The sequence below is a fragment of the Hyla sarda genome, unplaced genomic scaffold (assembly GCF_029499605.1).
Source record: "Hyla sarda isolate aHylSar1 unplaced genomic scaffold, aHylSar1.hap1 scaffold_973, whole genome shotgun sequence".
NCBI lineage: Eukaryota > Metazoa > Chordata > Amphibia > Anura > Hylidae > Hyla > Hyla sarda.
In genome coordinates, this window is record NW_026611003.1 from 95,317 (window position 1) to 110,887 (window position 15,571).

The 15,571-nt window shown below is 45.0% G+C and overlaps 5 non-coding genes and 1 pseudogene across 5 annotated transcripts; all 6 read right to left on the reverse strand.

Annotated features, from left to right (window-relative positions):
* Positions 1 to 1,026: 1,026 nt before the first annotated feature.
* LOC130351412 (U2 spliceosomal RNA) lies at positions 1,027 to 1,217 on the reverse strand. Its single transcript, XR_008888125.1, has one exon. It is a non-coding gene; the product is annotated as a U2 spliceosomal RNA (small nuclear RNA).
* A 2,089-nt stretch (positions 1,218 to 3,306) lies between these two features.
* On the reverse strand, positions 3,307 to 3,497 carry LOC130351413 (U2 spliceosomal RNA). The gene has a single exon (XR_008888126.1). It is a non-coding gene; the product is annotated as a U2 spliceosomal RNA (small nuclear RNA).
* Positions 3,498 to 5,590: 2,093 nt separating this feature from the next.
* LOC130351415 (U2 spliceosomal RNA) lies at positions 5,591 to 5,781 on the reverse strand. The gene has a single exon (XR_008888128.1). It is a non-coding gene; the product is annotated as a U2 spliceosomal RNA (small nuclear RNA).
* Positions 5,782 to 7,873: 2,092 nt separating this feature from the next.
* Positions 7,874 to 8,061, reverse strand: LOC130351430 (U2 spliceosomal RNA). Its single transcript, XR_008888141.1, has one exon. It is a non-coding gene; the product is annotated as a U2 spliceosomal RNA (small nuclear RNA).
* A 692-nt stretch (positions 8,062 to 8,753) lies between these two features.
* LOC130351375 (U2 spliceosomal RNA) lies at positions 8,754 to 8,913 on the reverse strand (annotated as a pseudogene).
* Positions 8,914 to 11,008: 2,095 nt separating this feature from the next.
* Positions 11,009 to 11,199, reverse strand: LOC130351416 (U2 spliceosomal RNA). The gene has a single exon (XR_008888129.1). It is a non-coding gene; the product is annotated as a U2 spliceosomal RNA (small nuclear RNA).
* Between the last annotated feature and the right edge of the window lie 4,372 nt (positions 11,200 to 15,571).

Consider the following 15,571-nt stretch of genomic DNA (forward strand, 5'->3'; position numbering starts at 1 on the left):
TGCATACCCCATCAGTGCAGCAATGCTTATTCAATACCGCCAGCAGATGGAGACACTGGGGGATAATTTTCTAAGGATTTATACTGATTTTTCCTGTCTGAATTTGTCGCACAGAAAGTTGCAGGCCAAATATGTGTGACATTTCTGCGACTTTAGCTTCTAGAGCATTTTTACAACATTATACATAGGTGCTGAATACATAAAAAGCGACTGTTCAGCGACAGACAAGTCGCATCGGCTGAAAGTAGGCCAGAATGTCAGTCCATGTTGGAGCAGGTTTAGATACAGTCTAAAGTATAGATCTCAAAGTCTGTGCACAGAATTTAGCAAGGGCCTCGCACCTTCTGATGCATCAGGTAGGTGCACAATAGCATAGCCTAACCCTCTGTACTTTGGTCTATATTGATGCGGGACATAGACAGCCAGCTGATGACCAATCCATTAGTGCAATGGATGGCTGGAAGCATTTGTCTTTGCCTTTGCAATACCACAGAAGCAATGCATGGTCAATGTACAGCAATGACACACCTGTGTGAACAGCCAGGAGACCCCCCCCCCCCCCCCCCCCCATGTTATGTTACATAGTTACATAGTTAGTACGGTCAAAAAAAGACATATGTCCATCAAGTTCAACCAGGGAATTAAGGGGTAGGGGTGTGGCGCGATATTGGGGAAGGGATGAGATTTTATATTTCTTCATAAGCATTAATCTTATTTTGTCAATTAGGAACATTCAGCACCCACCCGCTATCAAGGCAGCTGCCTATCATGTCATGCCCTACCTGCACAGGTGTGCTGGCTACTCAAATGATCCAATTAAGGAGGCCATTTAGTCAGCAGCAGCAGAAGTCCTGTGCCTGGACGCTCCAACAGCGGCCAGACACAAGCAGAAGCAGCAGAAGCAGCAGCAGCAGCACCACCTTTTGTTTTTTGGCTGCAGCAGCAAGGCCCACAGGGCTGGCTAGCTGGCTAGCCAGCAAGCAGGTAGCAATGAAAGTAGGAATCTTTCTTTTTAACCCTGTAAGGGGGTGGTGCACTGTACCCGAAGATACTGCCATATCGGGTCAATGCATAGGGCGACGGAAGCAAGCTTCGAAATCGGCCCCCGTTCTCAAAAATCCATTTAATATATGGTCCCCAGATAGGGGACGTATCAGATATTAAACTGATAAGAACAGATACTACACTTGATCTTAGCCAAAAGGCCGAGAAGCGATAACCGTGAAAGGGGCGGGCCCAACAAGGTCCCCTTCATGGGCACTATCACTGCTTGCTGTCAGGGAGGCTGCCAGACAATTTTCCATGCACACTCTGGGCTGGGGGGCAGTCAACCACCAGTACACACAGCAGAACCTAAACCCATACCATTATTGCTAAGCAGCAAGACAGGGGCCCATTGCACTCCCACGGGGCCTTTTTAAATGCAATCCATAACCCGGATTTGCCAGGAACCCTTCTTACTCCTCCTACTTGCATGTGACACTGGGCTTAGGATCTGCATAGGAAACACACACACAAGCACACACCTACCTTTGTTGCCTGCAGATGCCTCCTTGGCTGTCCCCAAACGGTATCAAACCAACACCCACGGGAAGCTGTAAGCATAGAGGACATGCCTGCACCCCATTGGACTTACCTGTGTGGGTTAAATCCGGGTTATTTGACAACCTATGGCGGTGATGGTTCTGCTCAGGCAGAGCAGTGCTGATGCTCCTCATAAAGCTGTCGCTGCTGTGAAGGTTCTAGGTGACATCACAAATCCCTATGGTTACATACACAACAAAGCTGGGTTGTTGTTGTTTACACTCTGCAAGGCCTGTGGAAGTGAGTGACATCATAGCACTGTAGTTCTGAGGGTTCTAGATGGATGCAACAATCTCCTGTTGCTTCTATGAAGGCCATAATAGACGACATCACCAAACAGCTCCATAGTCACATACACAGCAAAGGAGAGATGTTGTTTACACCTAGTGATGTCAGTGGTATTGAGTGACATCACAGCACAGTGCTAAGGCTCCTGGGCCTGGACACAGCAGCGGCTGCAATATCTCAACGGAGAATACGTTTATATATATGTGTGTGTGTGCGCGTATATATATATATATATATATATATATATATATATATATATATATATTCTCCGCCGAAATCACTTTTAAACCCATTTCCACCTTTTTTTCCCTTCTCTTCCTCTTACTTTTTTTTCACGTTTTTTTACGTTTTTCTCCTTTTCGCCTCTTTTCTGGGCGTATTATTCTTCTTTTTCTTCTTTTTTTTCGTCTAATGCATACCCCATCAGTGCAGCAATGCTTATTCAATACCGCCAGCAGATGGAGACACTGGGGGATAATTTTCTAAGGATTTATACTGATTTTTCCTGTCTGAATTTGTCGCACAGAAAGTTGCAGGCCAAATATGTGTGACATTTCTGCGACTTTAGCTTCTAGAGCATTTTTACAACATTATACATAGGTGCTGAATACATAAAAAGCGACTGTTCAGCGACAGACAAGTCGCATCGGCTGAAAGTAGGCCAGAATGTCAGTCCATGTTGGAGCAGGTTTAGATACAGTCTAAAGTATAGATCTCAAAGTCTGTGCACAGAATTTAGCAAGGGCCTCGCACCTTCTGATGCATCAGGTAGGTGCACAATAGCATAGCCTAACCCTCTGTACTTTGGTCTATATTGATGCGGGACATAGACAGCCAGCTGATGACCAATCCATTAGTGCAATGGATGGCTGGAAGCATTTGTCTTTGCCTTTGCAATACCACAGAAGCAATGCATGGTCAATGTACAGCAATGACACACCTGTGTGAACAGCCAGGAGACCCCCCCATGTTATGTTACATAGTTACATAGTTAGTACGGTCGAAAAAAGACATATGTCCATCAAGTTCAACCAGGGAATTAAGGGGTAGGGGTGTGGCGCGATATTGGGGAAGGGATGAGATTTTATATTTCTTCATAAGCATTAATCTTATTTTGTCAATTAGGAACATTCAGCACCCACCCGCTATCAAGGCAGCTGCCTATCATGGTCATGCCCTACCTGCACAGGTGTGCTGGCTACTCAAATGATCCAATTAAGGAGGCCATTTAGTCAGCAGCAGCAGAAGTCCTGTGCCTGGACGCTCCAACAGCGGCCAGACACAAGCAGAAGCAGCAGAAGCAGCAGAAGCAGCAGCAGCAGCACCACCTTTTGTTTTTTGGCTGCAGCAGCAAGGCCCACAGGGCTGGCTAGCTGGCTAGCCAGCAAGCAGGTAGCAATGAAAGTAGGAATCTTTCTTTTTAACCCTGTAAGGGGGTGGTGCACTGTACCCGAAGATACTGCCATATCGGGTCAATGCATAGGGCGACGGAAGCAAGCTTCGAAATCGGCCCCCGTTCTCAAAAATCCATTTAATATATGGTCCCCAGATAGGGGACGTATCAGATATTAAACTGATAAGAACAGATACTACACTTGATCTTAGCCAAAAGGCCGAGAAGCGATAACCGTGAAAGGGGCGGGCCCAACAAGGTCCCCTTCATGGGCACTATCACTGCTTGCTGTCAGGGAGGCTGCCAGACAATTTTCCATGCACACTCTGGGCTGGGGGGCAGTCAACCACCAGTACACACAGCAGAACCTAAACCCATACCATTATTGCTAAGCAGCAAGACAGGGGCCCATTGCACTCCCACGGGGCCTTTTTAAATGCAATCCATAACCCGGATTTGCCAGGAACCCTTCTTACTCCTCCTACTTGCATGTGACACTGGGCTTAGGATCTGCATAGGAAACACACACACAAGCACACACCTACCTTTGTTGCCTGCAGATGCCTCCTTGGCTGTCCCCAAACGGTATCAAACCAACACCCACGGGAAGCTGTAAGCATAGAGGACATGCCTGCACCCCATTGGACTTACCTGTGTGGGTTAAATCCGGGTTATTTGACAACCTATGGCGGTGATGGTTCTGCTCAGGCAGAGCAGTGCTGATGCTCCTCATAAAGCTGTCGCTGCTGTGAAGGTTCTAGGTGACATCACAAATCCCTATGGTTACATACACAACAAAGCTGGGTTGTTGTTGTTTACACTCTGCAAGGCCTGTGGAAGTCAGTGACATCATAGCACTGTAGTTCTGAGGGTTCTAGATGGATGCAACAATCTCCTGTTGCTTCTATGAAGGCCATAATAGACGACATCACCAAACAGCTCCATAGTCACATACACAGCAAAGGAGAGATGTTGTTTACACCTAGTGATGTCAGTGGTATTGAGTGACATCACAGCACAGTGCTAAGGCTCCTGGGCCTGGACACAGCAGCGGCTGCAATATCTCAACGGAGAATACGTTTATATATATGTGTGTGTGTGCGCGTATATATATATATATATATATATATATATATATATATATATATATATTTCTCCGCCGAAATCACTTTTAAACCCATTTCCACCTTTTTTTCCCTTCTCTTCCTCTTACTTTTTTTTCACGTTTTTTTACGTTTTTCTCCTTTTCGCCTCTTTTCTGGGCGTATTATTCTTCTTTTTCTTCTTTTTTTTCGTCTAATGCATACCCCATCAGTGCAGCAATGCTTATTCAATACCGCCAGCAGATGGAGACACTGGGGGATAATTTTCTAAGGATTTATACTGATTTTTCCTGTCTGAATTTGTCGCACAGAAAGTTGCAGGCCAAATATGTGTGACATTTCTGCGACTTTAGCTTCTAGAGCATTTTTACAACATTATACATAGGTGCTGAATACATAAAAAGCGACTGTTCAGCGACAGACAAGTCGCATCGGCTGAAAGTAGGCCAGAATGTCAGTCCATGTTGGAGCAGGTTTAGATACAGTCTAAAGTATAGATCTCAAAGTCTGTGCACAGAATTTAGCAAGGGCCTCGCACCTTCTGATGCATCAGGTAGGTGCACAATAGCATAGCCTAACCCTCTGTACTTTGGTCTATATTGATGCGGGACATAGACAGCCAGCTGATGACCAATCCATTAGTGCAATGGATGGCTGGAAGCATTTGTCTTTGCCTTTGCAATACCACAGAAGCAATGCATGGTCAATGTACAGCAATGACACACCTGTGTGAACAGCCAGGAGACCCCCCCCCCCCCCCCCCCCATGTTATGTTACATAGTTACATAGTTAGTACGGTCGAAAAAAGACATATGTCCATCAAGTTCAACCAGGGAATTAAGGGGTAGGGGTGTGGCGCGATATTGGGGAAGGGATGAGATTTTATATTTCTTCATAAGCATTAATCTTATTTTGTCAATTAGGAACATTCAGCACCCACCCGCTATCAAGGCAGCTGCCTATCATGTCATGCCCTACCTGCACAGGTGTGCTGGCTACTCAAATGATCCAATTAAGGAGGCCATTTAGTCAGCAGCAGCAGAAGTCCTGTGCCTGGACGCTCCAACAGCGGCCAGACACAAGCAGAAGCAGCAGAAGCAGCAGCAGCAGCACCACCTTTTGTTTTTTGGCTGCAGCAGCAAGGCCCACAGGGCTGGCTAGCTGGCTAGCCAGCAAGCAGGTAGCAATGAAAGTAGGAATCTTTCTTTTTAACCCTGTAAGGGGGTGGTGCACTGTACCCGAAGATACTGCCATATCGGGTCAATGCATAGGGCGACGGAAGCAAGCTTCGAAATCGGCCCCCGTTCTCAAAAATCCATTTAATATATGGTCCCCAGATAGGGGACGTATCAGATATTAAACTGATAAGAACAGATACTACACTTGATCTTAGCCAAAAGGCCGAGAAGCGATAACCGTGAAAGGGGCGGGCCCAACAAGGTCCCCTTCATGGGCACTATCACTGCTTGCTGTCAGGGAGGCTGCCAGACAATTTTCCATGCACACTCTGGGCTGGGGGGCAGTCAACCACCAGTACACACAGCAGAACCTAAACCCATACCATTATTGCTAAGCAGCAAGACAGGGGCCCATTGCACTCCCACGGGGCCTTTTTAAATGCAATCCATAACCCGGATTTGCCAGGAACCCTTCTTACTCCTCCTACTTGCATGTGACACTGGGCTTAGGATCTGCATAGGAAACACACACACAAGCACACACCTACCTTTGTTGCCTGCAGATGCCTCCTTGGCTGTCCCCAAATGGTATCAAACCAACACCCACGGGAAGCTGTAAGCATAGAGGACATGCCTGCACCCCATTGGACTTACCTGTGTGGGTTAAATCCGGGTTATTTGACAACCTATGGCGGTGATGGTTCTGCTCAGGCAGAGCAGTGCTGATGCTCCTCATAAAGCTGTCGCTGCTGTGAAGGTTCTAGGTGACATCACAAATCCCTATGGTTACATACACAACAAAGCTGGGTTGTTGTTGTTTACACTCTGCAAGGCCTGTGGAAGTGAGTGACATCATAGCACTGTAGTTCTGAGGGTTCTAGATGGATGCAACAATCTCCTGTTGCTTCTATGAAGGCCATAATAGACGACATCACCAAACAGCTCCATAGTCACATACACAGCAAAGGAGAGATGTTGTTTACACCTAGTGATGTCAGTGGTATTGAGTGACATCACAGCACAGTGCTAAGGCTCCTGGGCCTGGACACAGCAGCGGCTGCAATATCTCAACGGAGAATACGTTTATATATATGTGTGTGTGTGCGCGTATATATATATATATATATATATATATATATATATATATATATATATATATATATATATTTCTCTGCCGAAATCACTTTTAAACCCATTTCCACCTTTTTTTCCCTTCTCTTCCTCTTACTTTTTTTTCACGTTTTTTTACGTTTTTCTCCTTTTCGCCTCTTTTCTGGGCGTATTATTCTTCTTTTTCTTCTTTTTTTTCGTCTAATGCATACCCCATCAGTGCAGCAATGCTTATTCAATACCGCCAGCAGATGGAGACACTGGGGGATAATTTTCTAAGGATTTATACTGATTTTTCCTGTCTGAATTTGTCGCACAGAAAGTTGCAGGCCAAATATGTGTGACATTTCTGCGACTTTAGCTTCTAGAGCATTTTTACAACATTATACATAGGTGCTGAATACATAAAAAGCGACTGTTCAGCGACAGACAAGTCGCATCGGCTGAAAGTAGGCCAGAATGTCAGTCCATGTTGGAGCAGGTTTAGATACAGTCTAAAGTATAGATCTCAAAGTCTGTGCACAGAATTTAGCAAGGGCCTCGCACCTTCTGATGCATCAGGTAGGTGCACAATAGCATAGCCTAACCCTCTGTACTTTGGTCTATATTGATGCGGGACATAGACAGCCAGCTGATGACCAATCCATTAGTGCAATGGATGGCTGGAAGCATTTGTCTTTGCCTTTGCAATACCACAGAAGCAATGCATGGTCAATGTACAGCAATGACACACCTGTGTGAACAGCCAGGAGACCCCCCCATGTTATGTTACATAGTTACATAGTTAGTACGGTCGAAAAAAGACATATGTCCATCAAGTTCAACCAGGGAATTAAGGGGTAGGGGTGTGGCGCGATATTGGGGAAGGGATGAGATTTTATATTTCTTCATAAGCATTAATCTTATTTTGTCAATTAGGAACATTCAGCACCCACCCGCTATCAAGGCAGCTGCCTATCATGTCATGCCCTACCTGCACAGGTGTGCTGGCTACTCAAATGATCCAATTAAGGAGGCCATTTAGTCAGCAGCAGCAGAAGTCCTGTGCCTGGACGCTCCAACAGCGGCCAGACACAAGCAGAAGCAGCAGAAGCAGCAGCAGCAGCACCACCTTTTGTTTTTTGGCTGCAGCAGCAAGGCCCACAGGGCTGGCTAGCTGGCTAGCCAGCAAGCAGGTAGCAATGAAAGTAGGAATCTTTCTTTTTAACCCTGTAAGGGGGTGGTGCACTGTACCCGAAGATACTGCCATATCGGGTCAATGCATAGGGCGACGGAAGCAAGCTTCGAAATCGGCCCCCGTTCTCAAAAATCCATTTAATATATGGTCCCCAGATAGGGGACGTATCAGATATTAAACTGATAAGAACAGATTTTTTTTTTTTTTTTTTTTTTATCTAAAGCCGAGGAACGTGCTTTCGATTCACCCAAAGTGCAAGAAAAAGTGCAAACGTGTTACACTAAAAAAACGTGCACAAAGGATGCGGTCTATCGCAAGCCCTTCTCCGATAGGAGAGAGGCCCCCCAACAAACCTTACCCTTCGCCTCCGGACCAAAAGGTACCTGCGAGGTTCCAGGTTCGATGTCCCTTTTCGCCGAAGCTACTAGGAGACCACAAATGCTCCCGGCATCCCCCTTGGCGTTAGCCAAGGTATCTGCCCGCAGAGCCGATTACGGTAGGTACCCTGCGAAGCAGGAGTACCCGGGGTGTTTGCAGGGAGGTGCGGAACCTAATGGCCACACACACCTCCCCTAGACCGCCAGGAGGGACACCCAGAAGGGCTACCGCATCCTGACAAATCCTGTGAACACACAACACGCAAAAAGTGACACAGTGAGACAAAAAATAAATAAATAAGTGAATGTGTGCAGATATACTGCCCGGACATCCGGCCGGATCTATAAAAATTTCTCTGATCCTAGCCAGAAGGCCGGGAATCAAGAGGTGAGTGCCACAAGGTGAAGAGATTATGGTGCCCGTGCTTCAACTCAGTGAGCCTATTCTCCCAGTGAGTTTCGGCACCTCGGGGTCACCACTCCCCGAGGCACAAAAGTACCTCGGCTCTAGACCCTCTCAGCCTCATGGCGAGACCCGGAGGGAACAGGTCACATCGGGGCAGCCGTCGAGCTGATTCCTCAGAACCAGCCCCGGAAAGCCCTGGTACACCTGCATCCTCCATGCAGCACCCATCCCCACCAGCATGAAAACTGATAAGAACAGATACTACACTTGATCTTAGCCAAAAGGCCGAGAAGCGATAACCGTGAAAGGGGCGGGCCCAACAAGGTCCCCTTCATGGGCACTATCACTGCTTGCTGTCAGGGAGGCTGCCAGACAATTTTCCATGCACACTCTGGGCTGGGGGGCAGTCAACCACCAGTACACACAGCAGAACCTAAACCCATACCATTATTGCTAAGCAGCAAGACAGGGGCCCATTGCACTCCCACGGGGCCTTTTTAAATGCAATCCATAACCCGGATTTGCCAGGAACCCTTCTTACTCCTCCTACTTGCATGTGACACTGGGCTTAGGATCTGCATAGGAAACACACACACAAGCACACACCTACCTTTGTTGCCTGCAGATGCCTCCTTGGCTGTCCCCAAACGGTATCAAACCAACACCCACGGGAAGCTGTAAGCATAGAGGACATGCCTGCACCCCATTGGACTTACCTGTGTGGGTTAAATCCGGGTTATTTGACAACCTATGGCGGTGATGGTTCTGCTCAGGCAGAGCAGTGCTGATGCTCCTCATAAAGCTGTCGCTGCTGTGAAGGTTCTAGGTGACATCACAAATCCCTATGGTTACATACACAACAAAGCTGGGTTGTTGTTGTTTACACTCTGCAAGGCCTGTGGAAGTCAGTGACATCATAGCACTGTAGTTCTGAGGGTTCTAGATGGATGCAACAATCTCCTGTTGCTTCTATGAAGGCCATAATAGACGACATCACCAAACAGCTCCATAGTCACATACACAGCAAAGGAGAGATGTTGTTTACACCTAGTGATGTCAGTGGTATTGAGTGACATCACAGCACAGTGCTAAGGCTCCTGGGCCTGGACACAGCAGCGGCTGCAATATCTCAACGGAGAATACGTTTATATATATGTGTGTGTGTGCGCGTATATATATATATATATATATATATATATATATATATATATATATATTTCTCCGCCGAAATCACTTTTAAACCCATTTCCACCTTTTTTTCCCTTCTCTTCCTCTTACTTTTTTTTCACGTTTTTTTACGTTTTTCTCCTTTTCGCCTCTTTTCTGGGCGTATTATTCTTCTTTTTCTTCTTTTTTTTCGTCTAATGCATACCCCATCAGTGCAGCAATGCTTATTCAATACCGCCAGCAGATGGAGACACTGGGGGATAATTTTCTAAGGATTTATACTGATTTTTCCTGTCTGAATTTGTCGCACAGAAAGTTGCAGGCCAAATATGTGTGACATTTCTGCGACTTTAGCTTCTAGAGCATTTTTACAACATTATACATAGGTGCTGAATACATAAAAAGCGACTGTTCAGCGACAGACAAGTCGCATCGGCTGAAAGTAGGCCAGAATGTCAGTCCATGTTGGAGCAGGTTTAGATACAGTCTAAAGTATAGATCTCAAAGTCTGTGCACAGAATTTAGCAAGGGCCTCGCACCTTCTGATGCATCAGGTAGGTGCACAATAGCATAGCCTAACCCTCTGTACTTTGGTCTATATTGATGCGGGACATAGACAGCCAGCTGATGACCAATCCATTAGTGCAATGGATGGCTGGAAGCATTTGTCTTTGCCTTTGCAATACCACAGAAGCAATGCATGGTCAATGTACAGCAATGACACACCTGTGTGAACAGCCAGGAGACCCCCCCCCCCCCCCCCCCCCCATGTTATGTTACATAGTTACATAGTTAGTACGGTCGAAAAAAGACATATGTCCATCAAGTTCAACCAGGGAATTAAGGGGTAGGGGTGTGGCGCGATATTGGGGAAGGGATGAGATTTTATATTTCTTCATAAGCATTAATCTTATTTTGTCAATTAGGAACATTCAGCACCCACCCGCTATCAAGGCAGCTGCCTATCATGTCATGCCCTACCTGCACAGGTGTGCTGGCTACTCAAATGATCCAATTAAGGAGGCCATTTAGTCAGCAGCAGCAGAAGTCCTGTGCCTGGACGCTCCAACAGCGGCCAGACACAAGCAGAAGCAGCAGAAGCAGCAGCAGCAGCACCACCTTTTGTTTTTTGGCTGCAGCAGCAAGGCCCACAGGGCTGGCTAGCTGGCTAGCCAGCAAGCAGGTAGCAATGAAAGTAGGAATCTTTCTTTTTAACCCTGTAAGGGGGTGGTGCACTGTACCCGAAGATACTGCCATATCGGGTCAATGCATAGGGCGACGGAAGCAAGCTTCGAAATCGGCCCCCGTTCTCAAAAATCCATTTAATATATGGTCCCCAGATAGGGGACGTATCAGATATTAAACTGATAAGAACAGATACTACACTTGATCTTAGCCAAAAGGCCGAGAAGCGATAACCGTGAAAGGGGCGGGCCCAACAAGGTCCCCTTCATGGGCACTATCACTGCTTGCTGTCAGGGAGGCTGCCAGACAATTTTCCATGCACACTCTGGGCTGGGGGGCAGTCAACCACCAGTACACACAGCAGAACCTAAACCCATACCATTATTGCTAAGCAGCAAGACAGGGGCCCATTGCACTCCCACGGGGCCTTTTTAAATGCAATCCATAACCCGGATTTGCCAGGAACCCTTCTTACTCCTCCTACTTGCATGTGACACTGGGCTTAGGATCTGCATAGGAAACACACACACAAGCACACACCTACCTTTGTTGCCTGCAGATGCCTCCTTGGCTGTCCCCAAACGGTATCAAACCAACACCCACGGGAAGCTGTAAGCATAGAGGACATGCCTGCACCCCATTGGACTTACCTGTGTGGGTTAAATCCGGGTTATTTGACAACCTATGGCGGTGATGGTTCTGCTCAGGCAGAGCAGTGCTGATGCTCCTCATAAAGCTGTCGCTGCTGTGAAGGTTCTAGGTGACATCACAAATCCCTATGGTTACATACACAACAAAGCTGGGTTGTTGTTGTTTACACTCTGCAAGGCCTGTGGAAGTGAGTGACATCATAGCACTGTAGTTCTGAGGGTTCTAGATGGATGCAACAATCTCCTGTTGCTTCTATGAAGGCCATAATAGACGACATCACCAAACAGCTCCATAGTCACATACACAGCAAAGGAGAGATGTTGTTTACACCTAGTGATGTCAGTGGTATTGAGTGACATCACAGCACAGTGCTAAGGCTCCTGGGCCTGGACACAGCAGCGGCTGCAATATCTCAACGGAGAATACGTTTATATATATGTGTGTGTGTGCGCGTATATATATATATATATATATATATATATATATATATATATATATATATATATATATACAGTCCATATAAAGCAGCACATCCAGTTTAGGGTGAGGTGGGTGCAGGCACAGTTGAACCTCGGTGCTCTGGTTCCTCTTGATAGTTAAAGTATGACGGCAGCACACCAAAGTAGTGAATCAATAAAGTGTTACTTTATTCCAGGGATATAGAGACAACGTTTCAGCGGTCTCTCACCGCCATTTTCAAGTGAATACAAGTGATACACAGGGGTTTAAATACACACTCCCCTCAATCAGTGACATCATCAAAAATTAGCATAATTAGTGATACCATATATATAAATAAAGTACAAATCATTTATAATGATGAATCAATTCATAATCTATGTACAGCATAAGTGTTCCTGTGAATATTATATTTCAGCCGTGTGATCAGCAAAGCCGATCGCAAGTATGTAACATATAGTGTAAAACAACAGTGTACAAAAGTGTCAGTGCACAGGTGAAAGAAATAAAAACAATAAAACACATGGTATCAGCAAAACAACTAACCTCGTGGTGTAGTACGCCATCCTCCGCACCTCCGGAAGCCCGACTAATACTGCCGGCGTTAGCTTCCGGGTATGGGGAGATCATAGCCAATCACAGTGTGGCGTCATCGTTGCTTAGTGACCAATGTATCAACATAGAAACTGAATATCGCGCCGCACAGCAATGCAAGCTGTGACTTAATGCGCATGGCAATTTGTATTATAGAGTCACAGGGCGCCATATTGGACCAGGGCTGCCCTCAATCAAGTCAGAAAGGATAACCATTAATGGATGAATGAAAATCAAGATCAAATATTGTAGACAATGTAACTAGGACATTTCAGGTAAAACCCCACATTTATTCCAATGTCTCACACATATCAAAATACAGTCATGGAGTCCTGACACAGCAATCCCCCATTTTGGGTGTGTTCTAGGTAAGGTGAATGGGATTATATCATAAGTCCCGTTCACTCATGTGGTTCATTGGTCCATTTGAGATACTGTAAGTACCCCATGGACTCCCGAACTGGTACCCCAGACACCCCATTTTGACGGGGAAAGTGTCATAAGGCTCCTAAGGCATGCATTCACATTCATCGGGGTATGAAACCAGAGTAACTGTCCAAAGTTTTCCTGATAATAAACTAAATGTATGATACAAATTGGTCAAAAATGTACATGACTCCACAAAGTGTTACTATTCAAACACCCTAAAAAGTTTTTAAAAATTTTTTTTGAAAAAATGCATAAATGTAGGGAAAATTTTGCGGATCCAGGATGGACTTGAGGTATGTTTTGCATTCCTTTCGACACCATGTGAATAACTTGCAATTCTATAAGATAAAAAAAAAAAAAAAATTAGTATTGAGCAAATATATCACTTGTACATATAGTTGTCTGGACATTGTCGCACCCTGTGGCTATATCAGTGATTACACCTTTTGGGGGAATATGCACAATTTGTATTCTTTATGGGGACTATATCCCATAACAATCTCCATGTGTACAATTTATATCATTTTTGGAGGTACAATGAATTCTACATTCAGGCCATTCGGCTTCAGTGAGCCTAACTCAAAAATCCATTTCAATTCTCTTTTTTGTAGCAGGTTGATCCTATCACCTCCTCTTTTGAGAGGAGGGATGTGATCCACTATCATACATTTAAGGTCGCGTTCCGAGTGTCCGGCTTCAAAGAAGTGTTTCGACACTGGGAGGTCGACCCTATTCTTCCTAATAGTGTAACGGTGCTGGTTTAGTCTCGTCTTAAAGTCACATTTGGTTTCACCTATATAGATTAAACTACAGGGGCACCACAAGATATATATAACGTGATCACTGTCACATGTGAGATAATGTTTTATAGGGGATGCTATCCCTGTTTTCGGATGTACAAACTCACTGCCCTTGTGTATGTACTTGCAGTTAACACATCTTCTACAGGGAAAGCAACCCCTAGATTTCACTGAAAAATATTTTTGTGTGCTTGTACCGTGTTTAGCTATGTCTGCCTTCACCAGATGGTCTTTAAGGTTTCTGGCCCTACGATATGACATTAGTGGGAATTCTTGTAATTCAGGAATGTTGGGAAAGTTGTCCTTAATGAGGTACCAATATTTCCTAATTTTCTGAGCTATTGCCCCTGACGTCTCATTGTAGGTTGTAATAAATGGTAAACGCCCCGTCTGGTCCTTTTTGTGGATTGGTTCCCTAGTCCCTTGTTTCTCTTCATATAATCTGCGTTTTTGTCTGTTGATAATTTCAATAGGGTAACCCCTAGCAATGAATTGTTTTGTCATTTTATCTAAAGCCTTATTGTATTTGTCATCTGTGTCCACAATTCTGTCAGCCCTCAAAAATTGGCTATACGGTAAAGACTTTACCATTGCTCTGGGATGGCAAGAATTGAATTTTAATAGAGTATTGCAGTCTGTCGGCTTGCAATAAAGATCAGTCGACAGTCTGCCATCCTCCATTGATACTTCTGTGTCAAGAAACTGTATCCTGTGGCTAGAGTAGGATAGAGTAAATTGAAGTTCACTGTCAATCTCATTCAGGTAAGTCTGAAAATCAAGTAGTTCTCTCTCTGAGCCAGCCCAAATTAGAAAAATATCATCTATGTAGCGCCACCACCCCAGGAGATTCCTGGAGTGGTGGGCCACATAGACATGGTTTTCCTCAAAATCCGCCATCACTATGTTAGCATACGTGGGCGCCATGTTGCTGCCCATGGCGGTCCCACGTAGCTGTACATAGTATTTTTCATTAAAGAGAAAATAATTGTTTTGTAAAACAAACATAAGTAGTTCAAGTATCAAACTGATCTGTTGTAGATCAAAGTTGGCTGAGAGAAGACATCTTCTCACTGCTTCAATTCCTCTCTGGTGTTGTATGGATGTATAAAGACTTACTATATCAAAACTGGCAATTATGGCATCATTAGGTATTGTCATTCGAGATATTTTGGAAAGGAAATCACTGGTATCTCTCAAATAGGATTTTGCATTGACCGCAAAGGGTCTAAGAATTTTGTCAAGGAAAATTGAGACATTATTAGATAAAGACCCCCTGCCTGACACAATAGGCCTACCTGGTGGATTTTGTAGGCTCTTATGTATCTTAGGCAGGAGGTATAGTACGGGAGTGATAGGATATTGGATTAGTAAAAATTCACTCAGTTTCCTGTCCACCAATCCTTGTTCTAATGCATGATTGACAATACCTCTTAATGCCCTTTCCATTTCCACCTTAGGATCTCTAGGTAAAATTTTATATACATTGACATCTGCAAGTTGTCTATGAGCTTCAGTCAAATAGGTACTCCTGTCCATTACCACAACCCCACCGCCCTTATCGGCTGGTTTGACGATGAGGTTGTGGTTCTGGACAAGCTCCTGCATTGCCAATAATTCCCCATGTGTGAGGTTAGGATGTTTCAAACGAGTTTGTTGTTGTTTAATATATG